The following is a 16,240-nucleotide window of genomic DNA, read 5'->3' on the forward strand; positions in this document are numbered from 1 at the left end:
GTTACACTTCTCTCTCGGCGGAATTGCATTGGAGCACCCCTGCTACGTATGCTCGGACACGGTGTCTCTGCCAAACGGAGTGTCAGGTATATTAGGGCAGGATTTTTTGAGAAAAGGGAAGGTAGTAGTCTCATTCTCTGAGGAAGAGGTTAATGCGGGCGGCTCAAAAGTTCCGTTTTTGAACAGGAGAGGGGCTGAGATTCGCATTACCGATATTGACACCCGTCAAACAGTGGGATCATTGGAGAAGGTATATTCGCGGGTTGCCGTCCGGCTGGTCGAGGAGGCGGTCGTCCTTCCTTGGTCGGAGCACATTTTGTACGCGTTTGTGCCTTCAGATGTAGAGAGCGGCGCCGTGGGAGTGCTTGAGCCGGTCGACTCTCTCAGCAATGGCCTGAAGGCAGCCGCGTGCCTCGTGACAGTTAATGACGCCCACAGAGTGCCCCTACGGGTGGTTAACTGTAGCCAGCAGCCACTGAGCCTTCCCAAGAACAAAACATTGGCTTTCTTCACCTCTGCGATAGAGCAACGTGAGCCCACCGATACGGTACTCGCAACTGTAGAGCATGCTAGTCCTTCGGCTGCTCCAAAGGTGTCGTTCGATCTTTCTCACGTAAAATCCAGGGAGAGGGAGGCTCTGGCTGGTTTGCTGAACGACTACTCGGAGGTATTCGCCGCGTCCAACCTGGATTTGGGCTGCTGTGGCGTTATAAAGCACAGGATAGAAACCGGCACTTCATCGCCCGTTTACCAGCGTGCGTACAGGATTCCTTACTCCCAACGGGAGGAGATGGAGCGGCAGGTGCAGGACCTGATTGATCGCGGCATTGTCGAACACTCAAAGTCACCCTGGGGAGCACCAGCACTATTGGTGGAAAAGCCAGATGGCTCGTATCGATTGGTAGTGGACTACCGCAAACTAAATGCCGTAACTCGCATCGATCCATACCCCATCCCCAATATACAGGAGACGCTTTCTCAGCTGGGCTCTGCCAGGTACTTCACGGTAGTGGACATGGCGGCGGGATTCTGGCAGATAGCAATGGATCCGGCAGATGCCGAGAAAACGGCATTCAACACGCCCTCAGGGCACTATGAATGGAAAAGAATGCCGATGGGTCTGGCCAACAGCCCTGCTGTCTGGCAGAGAACCGCTGATGTTATCCTGGCAGGTCTTCTGGGGAGGCTGTGCTTCGTGTATATGGATGACATTATCATATACAGTGGCAGTTTTGATAACCATTTGCGCGATATTGAGCAGGTTTTGGTGCGACTAAGAGCAGCGGGTCTCAAACTGAAGCCCTCTAAGTGCCAATTCCTCAAAAACGAGGTGAAATACCTCGGGCACGTTGTTTCAGCTGACGGCGTGCGACCGGACCCTGAGAAACTAAGGTGTGTCTCGGATTTTCCATCCCCGACTAGCGTCCGCCAGGTCCGGCAGTTTCTCGGCCTGATCGGTTACTACCGAAGGCACATAGAGGAGTTCGCCAAGCTCGCTAAGCCGCTCACCGCCTTAACAGCCAAAAATGTCGCCTTTCGTTGGGACGAAAACGCGGAGAATGCTTTTGGGGCCCTGAAAAGGAAGCTAATGAGTGCACCGCTGTTACGCCACCCGGATTTTAGTTTGCCCTTCGTTATGGCCACAGATGCGTCAAAGTTCGCAGTTGGTGCCGTGCTATCTCAGGTTATCGAGGGCAAAGAACATCCCGTTGCTTTTGCTAGCCGACAGTTGAGCCCCACAGAGCAAAAGTACGGAGCTACGGAAAGGGAGTGCCTCGCCGTTGTCTGGGCAGTAAAGCACTTCAGATGCTACCTTTACGGCCGCAAATTCAAGCTAGTCACAGACTGCCATCCTCTGAAATGGGTGATGAGTGTCAGGGACCCTAGCTCGCGACTCGCTAGATGGAATCTACACCTGCAGGAATACTGCTTTGAAGTTGAGCACAAGTCAGGAAAGACACATCTGAATGCTGATGCACTCAGCCGCACAGCTGCCGTGGCAGCTATAGAAGAGTTTGTCCCCGTAGTCGACCCCGCCGAATTACGCACAGAGCAGTGCAAAGATCCTGACCTGAAGCGAATAATCGAAAGCTTAGAGGGCGCACCGTCTCATCCCGAACAGCTAGGTTATTTCATTGACAAAGACGGCACCCTGTGTCGGCGCACGAGGCCAACCAGGAAAGGGAGACCAGAGAAAACCGCTTGGGAGAGAGTCGTCATACCTCGGTCGTGGACAGAAAGGGTTCTTCGCGCGTTTCACGATGCGCCATGCGCCGGTCATTTTGGCGTAGCGAAGACACGCAGGCGTGTGGAGCGTTTGTACTTTTGGAGTGGTATGCGACAGGATGTTAGAGACTACTGTGCGAAGTGTCATTCCTGTCTCGAAAGAAAAACACCCAAGGGACGAAGACCAGCTCCAATTCAGCCGTTCCCTGAGGTTTCGGCTCCCTTCGAGCGGACAGGTATGGACATAATGGGCCCATTGCCCACGACCACTTCCGGAAACAAGTACACTTTAGTATTTGTCGACCACCTTTCAAAATACGCGGAAGCGGTAGCACTCCCAGATCAGAAGGCAGACACGGTTGCAAGAGCATTTGTCGAACAGATCGTGCTCCGACATGGACCCCCGAGGCAACTCTTGACAGATCGGGGAACGAACTTCGTGTCGCAGCTAATGAGGAGAGTTTGCGAGCTGCTTAAGATCGCTAAGAAGCAGACAACACCGTACCATCCGGCTTGCAACGGCGCGGTGGAGCGACTGAACCAAACCGTGGCCGGGTTCCTGTCGCATTTTGTTTCGCGCGACCAGCGGGACTGGGACTTGTGGCTCCCGTATGCAATGTTTGCCTACAATTCCGCAGCACACGAGAGCACGGGCGAATCGCCATTCTTTCTTCTCTACGGCCGAGACCCGGACCAGCCTAGTGAAGTGCCAGAGGGCCCCCGTCGTGTCCCATACGCTTCACTGGACGACTATAAGGTTGAGCTAGAATCGCGCTTGCAAGTGGCGAGGGACATCGCAAAGGAGTCCTTAAAGAAAGCGGCGAAGCGCAGGAAGGAGGTGCACGATCGCAGTGCTAGAGACGCGCCGTTTGATGTGGGGGACAGCGTGTACATTGAAAACTGCCAAAGGCAGATTGGGCTAGCTCGTAAGTTCCAGACGAAGTGGAGAGGACCGTGCGAGGTTGTCGAGAAGCTTTCTCCGGTAAACTTCAGAGTCCGAGACGTGAACCGGCGTTTGATAAGGATACACGCAAATCGCCTCAAGTCGGCACCGGTCCAGTATTCACGAAATGAGGAAAGGGAAAGCGCGGATTTTGATGGGGACAGAAGTGAAGCGAAGCGCGCAGATAGTTCGCAAGAAACGCCCTCTCCTGCATTTGTTCGGCAGGCGCCCGAGGTGACGGCCGGAATGCCACCGGATTTACTTCATGCATTGCTAGAAGAAGAAGCGCGCGAGGTTGCCGCGCAGATAACGCCAGGAGAGGCTCCTGCCACGAGCCCTCGCGAGTCCCAAAGCAGACAAAGGGGCACAGACTTACTTAGTATGACTCATGAAGGCCGATATCCGCTGCGAAATCGGAAAGCTAAGTCGGACTAATGGCGTAAACAGAGCGGAGTTGTGAACTGGTTAGAATTGTGTAATGCCGCAGCTCATAACATTGCTATGTGCTTATGTGTTAAGTTATCGGAGTTGGTAGTTAAACCTTTCTGTCATTAAGTAACACCTGCACAGGAGAGCATGCGGAGCGCATGCAGAACCTGCCCTACTTCCTTTCGTTATCTATATTTTTGTCTGTGCCGTGATCGTGCTAGAAGTGGGAGCTCCTTTGTAACTGTGGTAAATTTATTTCGTCCAGTTTGGACTAGAAAGGAGAGGCTTGGGTGCTGAGTTTCATGTTTATCTGTAAAAGAAGATCAGTGCTGCCCCTGGAGACGCCAGTATTGACAGCGGAGGCATATGGTGTTGTGCAGTGGTGTTGAGTGCAGCGAAAAGTGTTTTGTCGGACGCACTGTGCGAGGCGATTCAGAAAGACAAGGGGAGCTGCGTGGACTCAAATGTTCGGAGAACATTCTTCTGGAGGGTGAGCGAGTGTGACATTCCGTGTGTGCTACGAGGATCCACGTTCGACGGCGCGGCATAGACGGAGACCCGTGACAGCGGCATCATCAATTACCCAGCCATGCTCTTTGAGTGACGACCAGAAAAACCGGTCCCGCCGCCGCCCCGGGGAAACAGGCTGTATCCTCCCCAATTTCCGGTTACATTCCAGGACAAGGGAGCTGTCAGCGGGCCAGAGCGCGCCGTACCACAGCCGACGCTATGCGAAACCGCGAAGACGACATTCTTCCCCCCCCCCCCCCCTTTGTCGTGGGCTATCGCCGGGAAGGCACCCACAGCTTCCCAGAAGGGCCGCGACGGACACCTGTCATGGCGGACAGGCAGTACTCGCCAAGAATGTGGAAAGACAGGCGCTAGTGAATTAGCTCCGAAGAGAGAGCCTGTGTATACTCTCACTTGAGAGAGAGTGGTGGCGTTTTTGTTGTTTATTTAGTCTGTATTGTTAACAGACTCTGGGGTCGAGGCTAAGCCCAGCCCAAGGGGTGGTCCCCATCTCGCATGTTATTTTGGATTGGAGAATTGATGCTTTGGGCGGGCCACTGGAAATGACCGCCCTTAGTCCTTTGTTAATCAAGTGCTTAAAAGCGCATGTAAACGGATGCAGTTCAGTCTGAGCTGGGGCTCCATGCTTAGTATGAAATGTGATGCTACTTAGGCACTAACCTGCCCGGTCGATGAGTAAAGTAGTGCAAAGTTTGTTCTGTTGTAAAATTATGCTCTGCTGTCATCATCTACAAGCTCGCCTCCTGTTCATCTTCCAAGCCGAACGACACTAGAGGAAGGGTTTGGGAACCATCCTCGAAGAAACGGACGACTATTGAAATTCTACTGCATACACGCTCAGGACGACATCATTCGCCAAGAGGGCCTTCAGCGCCGAAGCCCCGACGGCGTGCAGCTTCTGCCAGCAACCGCTCGAGCCCAACTCCGGAGCCACTCCATCGCCCCCATGAAGTCGTCGGCACGTAAGCTCGGACGCCCCAGCCTCTGATGGATAATCTTCATCATGTGTAATTATTGAATATACCTGTTTGTTTAAACTGAGCCATACGGTGTCTCTTTGCCTCTCCGTCCCGTGTGGACCTGCGCATTATGGGGGTCATCACAATGCCTTCAAAATCAAAATGAATGGGATCCATTGGGAATGTGATGTGACCATTATAATCCGGTAGTGATGTGCTTGAGGAGAGATAAAATGCCTTAGCAAAAGTTTCATTAAGTACCTTAGCACTGTCGCTAGCTAATAGGGATGGGATTTGATTGCGCATCGAGAAGAGAAACTGATGGCTGGACTGAACCGTTGACAACGTTCCAGAACTTTTTTGGATCAGTTAGTAAAAGTGATGGCAGAGTGACGTTAAAATATCGCTCCTTGGCTATCTTTAACGCATTTTTGTACTCCTCAACCACACCTCTGAGTGCTGCCCAATGTTCAGGTTTTCCCGATGACTTTGCCTTGGAATATAACCGTCTTTTTTTGTTACCAAGGCGTTTTAATGACCGGGTGAACCATGGTGACCTGCCATTAGTAGTGATGATTCTTCGAGGAACATGCAATTCAGTTAGCTCATGTAGTTTGTTCTTAAATAAAGGGAGTCCGTAGATGGAGTAATGAACGCGAGTGAATCATCGTGTAAATTATGAGCCGCATAACGAGTTGCTGAAATTCGAGCGCATTCCGGCATTGTACAGCACTCACACTTCACATGGTTTGTCGCAGTGAGCTTGAAAAACTTCCGAGGCGACGCAGAACTCCGTTCAACACAGCTCACTTCCGAGCGTGTTCGTGGGACTACACCCGCTATCTGGCGAGAAGAGCGGCGCGCGAACAGGAACGAGCGAAGCGGCAACAGAAATGGGCGACTTGCATCCGCGACTAATACGTGTGGAGAATTAGGAGCAAAGCATAGGGGCTACCGCAGTCAGAGAAAGCAAGAAGTCAGAAGGGGCCTGTAAAGGCGACGAGGCGCCTGCTAAGCTAGAGTAGACGAACTTAGACTCAATCAGACGCAGATCTAGCCCTAAACTACAAGGACTGCCGACGATCTGTAGGCCAAGAATGCTGGGCCCAGCTCGTTTTCACTCCATGTCATTTAGCGCTCTCGCTACATCGCGCCGTGCTGAAAGCAATCAACTAGTATAGTTGTACGCAGAAACTGGTAACTTATTATTGTCACCGACAAATGGTTGATATAACGTGCTAGGCCGCGCAAAGCAGCACGGAGCTCTAGACAATGAGGAACAAAACCGCCACCATCCTTGCATGCCCAAGACTAGCCAAGTTTCATATAATAGAGTTGAGCCGCCTCACGACGCCACTAGAATGGTTACTATATAGTGTGGCGTCAATACCCCCTCTCAAATGCGCCGATTCGGTGCCCCGCTTGGCGTCCAAGCAGTGGTAAGTCGAAACAGATGGAACGTCGCTAATGGCGGGTGCCTGGCATAGGCAAGAGTGAGTGGCTAACGGCCGTGGTACGACTTCATACTGGCGACTTTGGAAGTCGACCGTCTAGAGGAGCGAACTGTTCTTAAGGGGAGAACTTTATAGTTCACCTCGCTGAGTTGGCGGAGCACCTCTTAGGGCCAAAGTATCGGTTAATAAAAGTTTCATAGCAGAACCGCTAGCAACCTTGTATGCCCAAGGCTAGCCAAGTTTCATATTATATTGTTGAGCCGCGTGACGACGCCACTAGAATGGTTACTGTATAGTGTGGCGTCAATACCCCCTCTCAAATGCGCCGATTCGGTGCCCCGCTTGGCGTCCAAGCAGTGGTAAGTCGAAAAAGATGGAACGTCGCTAATGGCGGGTGCCTGGCTTAGGCAAGAGTGAGTGGCTAACGGCCGTGGTACGGCTTCATACTGGCGACTTCGGAAGTCGGCCGTCTAGAAGAGCGAACTCTTCCTATGGGGAGAACTTTATAGTTTACTTCGCTGAGTTGGCGGAGCACCTCTTACGGCCAAATTATGGATGAAGAAAAATTTCACAGCAATACCGCTAGCAACCTTGTATGCCCAAGGCTAGCCAAGTTTCATATTATATTGTTGAGCCGCGTGACGACGCCACTAGAATGGTTACTGTATAGTGTGGCGTCAATACCCCCTCTCAAATGCGCCGACTCGGTTCGCTGCTTGGAGTCCAAGCAGTGGTAAGTCGAAACAGATGGAACGTCGCTAATGGCGGGTGCCTGACATAGGCAAGAGTGAGTGGCTAACGGCCGTGGTACGGCTTCATACTGGCGACTTCGGAAGTCGGCCGTCTAGAGGAGCGAACTGTTCCTAAGGGGAAAACTATAGTATACCTCGCTGAGTTGGCGGAGCACCTCTTCGGGCCAAAGTATCGGGGAATAAAAATTTCAGAGCTGAACCGCTAGCAACCTTGTATGCCCCAAGGATAGCCAAGTTTCATAATATAGGGTTGAGACGCGTGACGACGCCACTAGGATGGTTACTGTATAGTGTGGCGTCAATACCCCCTCTCAAACGCGCCGACTCGGTTCGCCGCTTGGAGTCCAAGCAGTGGTAAGTCGAAACAAATGGAACGTCACTAATGGCGGGTGCCTGGCGTAGGCAAGAGAGTGGCTAACGGCCGTGGTACGGCTTCATACTGGCGACTTCGGAAGTCGGCCGTCTAGAGGACCGAACTGTTCCTAAGGGGAGAACTTTATAGTTTACCTCGCTGAGTTGGCGGAGCACCTCTTAGGGCCAAATTATGGATGAAGAAAAATTTCAGAGCAATACCGCTAGCAACCTTTTAGGCCCAACGCTAGCCAAGTTTCATATTATAGGCTTGAGCCGCGTGACGACGCCACCATAATGGTTACTATATAGTGTGGCATCAATACCTCCTTATCAAACGCGCCGACTCGGTTCGCCGCTTGGAGTCCAAGCAGTGGTAAGTCGAAAGAGATGGAACGTCTCTAATGGCGGGTGCCTGGCGTAGGCAAGAGTACTTTGGTAAGGGCCGTGGTACGGCTTCATACTGGCGACTTCGGAAGTCGGCCGTCTAGAGGAGCGAACTGTTCCAGAAGAACTTGCTTTGGGGCTAGTTGGTTCATGATTGAAATTCTGAAAGGCGCAAGAGACACACACACAGGAAAAAGGGGGGTGACACAAAGAGCGCCTTAAAAGGGGGGTTACACAAAGGCGCTCTTCACCCCCCTTTTTTCCTGTTCCCATGGGGAGAACTTTATAGTCTACTTCGCTGAGTTGGCGGAGCACCTCTTAGGGCCAAATTATGGATGAAGAAAATTTTCAGAGCAATGCCGCTAGCAACCTTGTATCCCCAAGGCTAGCCAAGTTTCATATTACAGGGTTTAGCCGCGTGACGAAGCCACTAGAATGGTTACTGTATAGTGTGGCGTCAATACTCCCTCTCAAACGCGCCGATTCGGTTCGCCGCTTGGAGTCCAAGCAGTGGTAAGTCGAAACAGATGGAACGTCACTAATGGCGGGTGCCTGGCGTAGGCAAGAGTGAGTGACTATCAGCTGTGGTATGGCTTCCTACTGGCGACTTCGGAAGTCGGCTGTCTAGAGGAGCGAACTGTTCCTAAGGGGAGAACTGTATAGTTTACCTCGCTGAGTTGGCGGAGCACCTCTTAGGCGCAAAGTATCGGTCAATAAAAGTTTCATAGCAGAACCGCTAGCAACCTTGTATGCCCAAGGCTAGCCAAGTTTCATATTATATGGTTGAGCCGTGTGACTACCACCAGAATGGATACTATATAGTGTGGCATCGATACCTCCCTCTCAAACGCGCCGACTCGGTGCACCGCTTGGAGTCCAAGCAGTGGTAAGCCGAAACAGACGGAGCGTCGCTAATGGCGGGTGCCTGGCGTAGGCAAGAGTGAGTGGCTAACGGCCGTGGTACGGCTTCATACTGGCGACTTCGGTAGTCGGCCGTCTAGAGGAGCGAACTGTTCCTAAGAAGAGAACTTTATAGTTTACCTCTCTGAGTTGGCGGAGCACCTCTTAAGGCCAAAGTATCGGTGAATAAAAATTTCATAGCAGAACCACTAGCAACCTTGTATGCCCAAGGCTAGCCAAGTTTCATGTAGGGTTGAGCCGCGTGACGACGCCACTAGAAAGGTTACTGTATAGTGTGGCGTCAATACCCCCTCTCAAATGCGCCGACTCGGTTCGCCGCTTGGGAGTCCAAGCAGTGGTAAGTCGAAAGAGATGGAACGTCTCTAATGGCTGGTGCCTGGCTTAGGCAAGAGTGAGTGGCTAACGGCCGTGGTTCGGCTTCATACTGGCGACTTCTGAAGTCGGCCGTCTAGAGGAGCGAACTCTTCCTATGGGGAGAACTTTATAGTTTACTTCGCTGAGTTGGCGGAGCACCTCTTACGGCCAAATTATGGATGAAGAAAAATTTCACAGCAATACCGCTAGCAACCTTGTATGCCCAAGGCTAGCCAAGTTTCATATTATATTGTTGAGCCGCATGACGACGCCACTAGAATGGTTACTGTATAGTGTGGCGTCAATACCCCCTCTCAAATGCGCCGACTCGGTTCGCTGCTTGGAGTCCAAGCAGTGGTAAGTCGAAACAGATGGAACGTCGCTAATGGCGGGTGCCTGGCATAGGCAAGAGTGAGTGGCTAACGGCCGTGGTACGGCTTCATACTGGCGACTTCGGAAGCCGGCCGTCTAGAGGAGCGAACTGTTCCTAAGGGGAGAACTTTATAGTATACCTCGCTGAGTTGGCGGAGCACCTCTTAGGGCCAAAGTATCGGTGAATAAAAATTTCAGAGCAGAACCGCTAGCAACCTTGTATGCCCAAGGCTAGCCAAGTTTCATAATATAGGATTGAGACGCATGACGACGCCACTAGAATGCTTACTGTATAGTGTGTCGTCAATACCCCCTCTCAAACGCGCCGACTCGGTTCGCCGCTTGGAGTCGAAGCAGTGGTAAGTCGAAACAGATGGAACGTCACTAATGGCGGGTGCCTGGCGTAGGCAAGAGAGTGGCTAACGGCCGTGGTACGGCTTCATACTGGCGACTTCGGAAGTCGGCCGTCTAGAAGAGCGAACTGTTCCTAAGGGGAGAACTTTATAATTTACCTCGCTATGTTGGCGGAGCACCTCTTAGGGCCAAAGTATCGGTGAATAAAAGTTTCATAGCAGAACCGCTAGCAACCTTGTATGCCCAAGGCTAGCCAAGTTTCATATTATAGGGTTGAGCCGCGTGACGACGCCACCAGAATGGCTACTATATAGTGTGGCGTCAATACCCCGCTCTCAAACGCGCCGACTCGGTGCGCCGCGTGGAGTCCAAGCAGTGGTAAGCCGAAACAGATGGAACGTCGCTAATGGCGGGTGCCTGGCGTAGGCAAGAGTGAGTGGCTAACTTCCGTAGTACGGCTTCATACTGGCGATTTCGGAAGTCGGTCGTCTAGAGGAGCCAACTGTTCCTAAGGGGAGAACTTTATAGTTTACCTCGCTGAGTTGGCGGAGCACCTCTTAGGGCCAAAGTATCGGTGAATAAAAATTTCAGAGCAAAGCCCTCTACAACGCTGTATGCCCAAGGCTAGCCAAGTTTCATATTATAGGCTTGAGCCGCGTGACGACGCCACTAGAATGGTTACTAGTGTGGCTGGGCTCTCCAGTCAGACCTGTTGGAGAGGCTGGTAAATCGCACTCCTGTGGCGGAGGCTGCAGAGGTAAACGTCTGCTTGCTACTCCCTGATTCACTTTCGAGAGATTTGGCCTCGGCGTGGCTAACGAATTGAACAGCCCCGACGACAGAGGAGACCGCACTATCTGGGAGCAGGCTTGCGCCCAGCATGGCAATAGCTTCGCGACCATGCATGTCAAAGAAACGGAGCGAAACGTGTCGTTTCTTGGAGCGCATTGTTACGTGCGAAGTTGACGTGATGGAGTATTGCGTTCCATTTCCGATCTTCAACGTTGACACATTGAAATCTTGTCGGCGATCGCCTTAATGAAACGTTGGATGAGTCCATTCGCTTGAGGGTGGTAAGCGAATTTTTTTCGGTGGTGTGTCGCTATTCCTCTGTCAGTTAAAACTATCGTGGCTGCGTCGTGGCGAAGCAGAATGATTTGAATGACGAATGTCGCCATGCCAGCAGCGCTACGACGGAGAAAGGCCTTTTCCTCACAGCATTAGCTGAACGGTGGGTCTAAAAATTAACATGCTGAAGACCAAAGTAATGTTCAACAGTCTATCAAGAGAAATGGAGTCCACAAATGGCAGCGAGGTGCTGGAAGTGGTAAAGGTTTACTCAAGGCAGGTAGTGACAGCTGATCCAGGTCATGATAGGGAAATAACTAGAAGGATAAGAATGGGGTGGCGCGCATATGGCAGGCTCTCTTAGATCATGAATGGCACTTTACCAATTTCCCTCGAGAGGAAAGTGTGCAACAGCTGTATCTTGCCGCTACAGGAGAAACGTGGAGGCTAACCAACAGCGGGCAGCTTCTTAAGGACAACGCAGCGAGCTATGGAAACAAAAATGGAAGGTGTCACGTTAAGAGACCGAAAGTGTTCATGGTGGGTGAGGAGACAAACACGGGTTAATGACATCCTAGTTGAAATCAAGAGGAAGAAATGAGCTTGGGCAGGGCATGTAATGCGAAGGCAAGATAACCGCTGGTTCTTGAGGTTAACGGAGCGGATTCCAAGAGAAGGCAAGCGTAGCAGGGGGCGGCAGAAAGTTACGTTGGCGGATGAGATTATGAAGTTTGCAGGCATAGGGTGGGCGCAGCTAACAAAAGACAGGGTTAATTGGAGAGACATGGGAAAGGCCTTTGCCGTGCAGTGAGCGTAGTCAGGCTGACGATGATGATCTGCTGAGATTGTCGGTGGCTACCAAAATGTACCGGTTAGCCAGCAAGAGTACCCGAAATGCGCCAAGTCCATGCCGACTTGATAGAACGGGGCTAGTGGCGGATCGAAGGGCTTCAGTAGTCCGGCTGGCTTAGCAGCGGCTTGCGACGTTGGCACTCGCCGCATGTTCTGACGTAATGCTTCACACCTGGAGCAGGCCTGGGCCAGTAGTACAGTCACGGAGAGAATAATATGGGCCACGCTTCCGCGTTAAAACTCTTCGGCCGCGTTGCGTAATGGAAATATAAATATTTGCTGCCTTTAGGTGCTAGAGAAAAACAAATATAAACTGCATCTGCATCAAATATCGTAAGCTTTTCGCTAGGTAACGCGTCAGAAGATTGAACCGGCCCGTTGTGGTACATATTCTTTCGTCCGCGACTGTACATTCGGAGTATCCGTGCCAACGTTCGGCAAAACCCGCGGTAACCAGAAGGCTCAACGCGGCCGCCTCCTGGGTTTAGTCGAAAAGGCCTTAAGTACGTACGACCAGCAGACAGGAGCTTTCGTCAGGCCATAGTTCTTGTACAGAAGGCCGTGTCATCGGTCAACAGACTGACGACAGTCCCGGTGAGAAGGCACGAGGCGTAGACTGAGCGCTTCCTTCAGGGTACTCAATGAAGGGATGTAGTTCACGTTCGTCTCTTTGTTTTAGACTTAGAATTGACGTGGAGCCTATGCCCACTGCAGGAGAAATGTCTCCTATGTCTCTCCAATTAACCCTCATCTCTGCCAGCTGTGGCCTCCCTATCCCCGCAAACTTCTTAATCTCATTTACCCACTAAACTTCCTGCCGCTCCCTGCTACGTTTTCCTTCCCTTGGAATGCAGTCTGTAACCCTTTAGGTCCATCGGTTATCTTTCCTTCGCATTAAGTGTTCTGCCCAAGTCTATTTTTTACTCTTGATTTCGACTAGCTTCATCCCTCTCCCACTCTGCCCTCTTCCTGTCTCTTAGTACTACACCTATCATTTCTCTTTCCAAAGCTCGCTGCGCTCTCCTTAGGTTGGAGCACAATAGCCTTCTAACTCAGCTCGGTTGTCCTGAATAGAAGCACAGGATAGACAGGTTCGCTGTTCTTCCCTAACTACAGACGATGGTCATAAATTCTTGCGATCTAAGGCTCCAGCCTGCAAGCCGCCCCGTAGGATCTTCGAGGCTCTCCAGCCAACCCCGCGAGTTATGATTGCTGACGACACGGAGAGAGCAGTCATACAAATACGGGAGAAATTTTGTCACTGCGTACAAAATAGATTTGCTTTCCTTTTAGATGGAGGAATAGCTTGCATCGGATAGTGATGAGGAGTGGATTGCGTATGCGGCTACCCGTTCAAGATCATGCTGCCACTACATCAGGACCGCACCGAGGCCGACGTCGCTTGCAATCTCTGAGCACTTCTGTGGAGAGTGACTCGTGGAAGTGTCCAAGTATGGGCGTACTTTGGAGACCATTTCAGAGTTCTCCGAAGGCCTGTTGCTGCCCCTACACCAAAATAGTGGTTCCTTTTTCGTGAGGCGGGTTTGTGATAGCGCCCTTAGACCTCACGATGTGGTCCAAAAACTTATGCTCTTGGAAATCGAAGTGACACTTTTTGGGCTTGAGAGAGAAAGGGAGAGAGAGGCTGGCCGAACGAATGGCTTCGAAAACAGGGCGCAAGAGCTTCATGTGCTCTTGGAACGTATCGGAGAAAGTCACAAAATCGAGGTACACGAGGCAGAACTGCCATTTCAAATCGGAAAACAAGGTGTCCATCATCCACTTGAAGGCTGCAGCAGCCGAGCACAGGCCGAAAGGGATCACGTTGAATTCGTAAGAACCAGGATAATAAAGGCAGTCCTCTCCGGACCACATTCGTCCACCTCTATTTGCCAATAGCCACTGCATAAATCTAGTGTCTAAAAGTTTTTGTCGCGACGCAGCCGGTTCAGCGAGGCATCAATGCGCAGCAGAGGGTAAACGTCTTTTTTGACGACTGTTTACACGTCTGTAAACAACGCATAGGCGAAAGGTTCTATCTTTCTATGCAACTGGAATAAGAGGCGACATCCATGGGCTCGTCGACGACTGTATCACGTCGGCCTGGAGAATTTCTTGAGCCTGCCAGCAAATTGCATCACGTTCTTTCGAACAAGCGGCTGGCATAACGGTTTCTGGCTTTCGTCGATTATAATTCTGTGCTTTATGAGCGGTATTTGCCTAACCTTTGTGGACGAGGCAAAACAGACGGGGAAAGAGTGGATAATGCTCTCCAGGCACCATTTATGATTACCAGGGAGGTTCGGGTTCACGTCGGTTTTAATGTGAGCACATGCTTCAACTGATTCCGTGGTTTCGGACAACGCGTGCTGTTTGTGCATTCGCCAGTTCTTCCCAAATACGAAATCGTTGTTTTGCCCGTCCAACACTGAGGTCCACAATCAAAATTCGTTACCAAAAGCTCGGTTCGCCTAATGTTATGTTCAGTTCCGAACAACGTTCTCAAACAAACACAACGAAGAAACAGACACGCGCTTTCGGGCGGCGTCACGGTGTGTTTGTGGGAGAACGATTGGAAACAGGAAGGCCGAAGTCCTCGCTTAGGCCAGCACGCGCGGTTTACATTTACAGAATATGTATACACAGCTGCAAAATGCGCTACACGACTTTTGCAGAGAGGGCGGCAAACGAGACGCATTTGCTATCAATGCGTCACATTATTTTCTTTTCCCAAAGCCGAAGCAAGGGCTAACGCGTATTACGTGCCGTCTCCAGTAAATTGCCAGAGACACTGGCATGGCTCTAGGAGTGGACGAAGGAAAAAAGGACGGAACAAGCAGCGCTTATCTGCTGGTTCTTCCAGGTGATCCGCTTAACGCACCCGAAGGCGCGTCACCAACGGATCGCCCAAAGACGCGACGCGAATGGTGCATGCTGCGTGCGACGAACAGCGGAATAATCTGCTCACCGACATGGATGATAAAGCAAGGCTGGTCGAGTAGCAGTAGATGCTGAAACCGGAGTGCGTTGGCTGGCAGTGGACGTTCCCCAATGGCGCTGGTGATGATTCTGATGATGGCGCTGGTGACGGGCGCATGAGACTTCTTCCTTACCTCAGTAAACATGGCACATACCCACATGGTGGAATTGGCCAAGGTGTAGTGGCATAAACAAGGAAATTTTCATAGGTGATTACGACAGAATATTAGCGCCAAGCGTGAATTTTGACAAATGTATTGCTGAAAAACGACAGAAAAATTTTCGAAGTAAAATAACAAACATTTTGGCAAAAAAAAGAAGAGCCCGAAAAATTTGTAGAGGTAGCAAATCAACCTACCAGATGAAGTTATGTAATCATTGAGAATAACCCAAATCAAACCCAGTGTAAATCCTTTGGCGCTCGCACCGAACAATAACACTGGTAGAGATAACGGGAGCCCTAACCTGGAGAGAGGGGCCTCCACGTAAATCTTTCTCTGAAGTGCGAACTTTGGACAGTAGAGGAGAAAATGATCTACAGATTCAACTTCCCCGCATGAGTCAAATAGGTTTGTCGGTGTCCACCCACATCCGCATAGATATGTAAATTCAAACTGGCAATCCAGCTGCACCGCAACCGCATCATTGATACGCTACACAACCTGATTTTACACGAACGGAAGTTCCAATTATATGCTCAGTGCTGAATATCAGTGGTATTTACTAAGGGATCGCGTAACCTAGCGGATATGCGTTGGAGCCGCTGAAACCTGGAAATCGCCAGGAGACTAAATTTCGGGACGGGATGTGTCGCTTACCTGTCAAGAGCTGACTTTGCTAAATAATCAGCCACCTCATTTGAATGAATACTTGAATTTCCAGTAACCGAGACAAAACGCACCTCTTGAAAAGTGCATGGGACAAAAAATTGCAGGAAACGGCTCAAAAATATTTTTGTGAACTTTCAAGGGAGACTAAACTGACAAACAATCAGCGAGGATGATAAGTGTGACAAAAAACTGAAATCCCACTGCAAAGAATTGAGATCAACACCAATCATAGTTAAAGGTTCTGCGTTAACGTAATTTGTGGCATTTGATACCATGGCCAATAATGGGAAAACAATAACGCCGGCTGAGACAAAAATATGGGTACTGACATCAGTCAACGGGTCAAACGACCTGAGGAAAGTTCGCACCGTGAGTGTTTGAAAGCGAGAATTTAGACCAGGGATACAAGCTTCCAGATAAACCAGGCCGTTTGACACTGATTTTTGGAGACCAAGGCAGAGACGTAGAGCGCGTCTTC

General features: G+C 50.8%; 1 pseudogene across 1 annotated transcript in view; it reads right to left on the reverse strand.

The window, feature by feature from the left end:
• Positions 1–15,001, reverse strand: part of LOC144119120 (membrane metallo-endopeptidase-like 1) — a 33,226-nt pseudogene extending 18,225 nt beyond the window's left edge. The window contains exon 1 of the transcript XR_013312266.1: positions 14,922–15,001. The product of XR_013312266.1 is annotated as a membrane metallo-endopeptidase-like 1 (transcript). The remainder of the gene's footprint in view (positions 1–14,921) is intronic.
• Positions 15,002–16,240: the final 1,239 nt, after the last annotated feature.

Source organism: Amblyomma americanum, chromosome 2 (genome assembly GCF_052857255.1).
Source record: "Amblyomma americanum isolate KBUSLIRL-KWMA chromosome 2, ASM5285725v1, whole genome shotgun sequence".
NCBI lineage: Eukaryota > Metazoa > Arthropoda > Arachnida > Ixodida > Ixodidae > Amblyomma > Amblyomma americanum.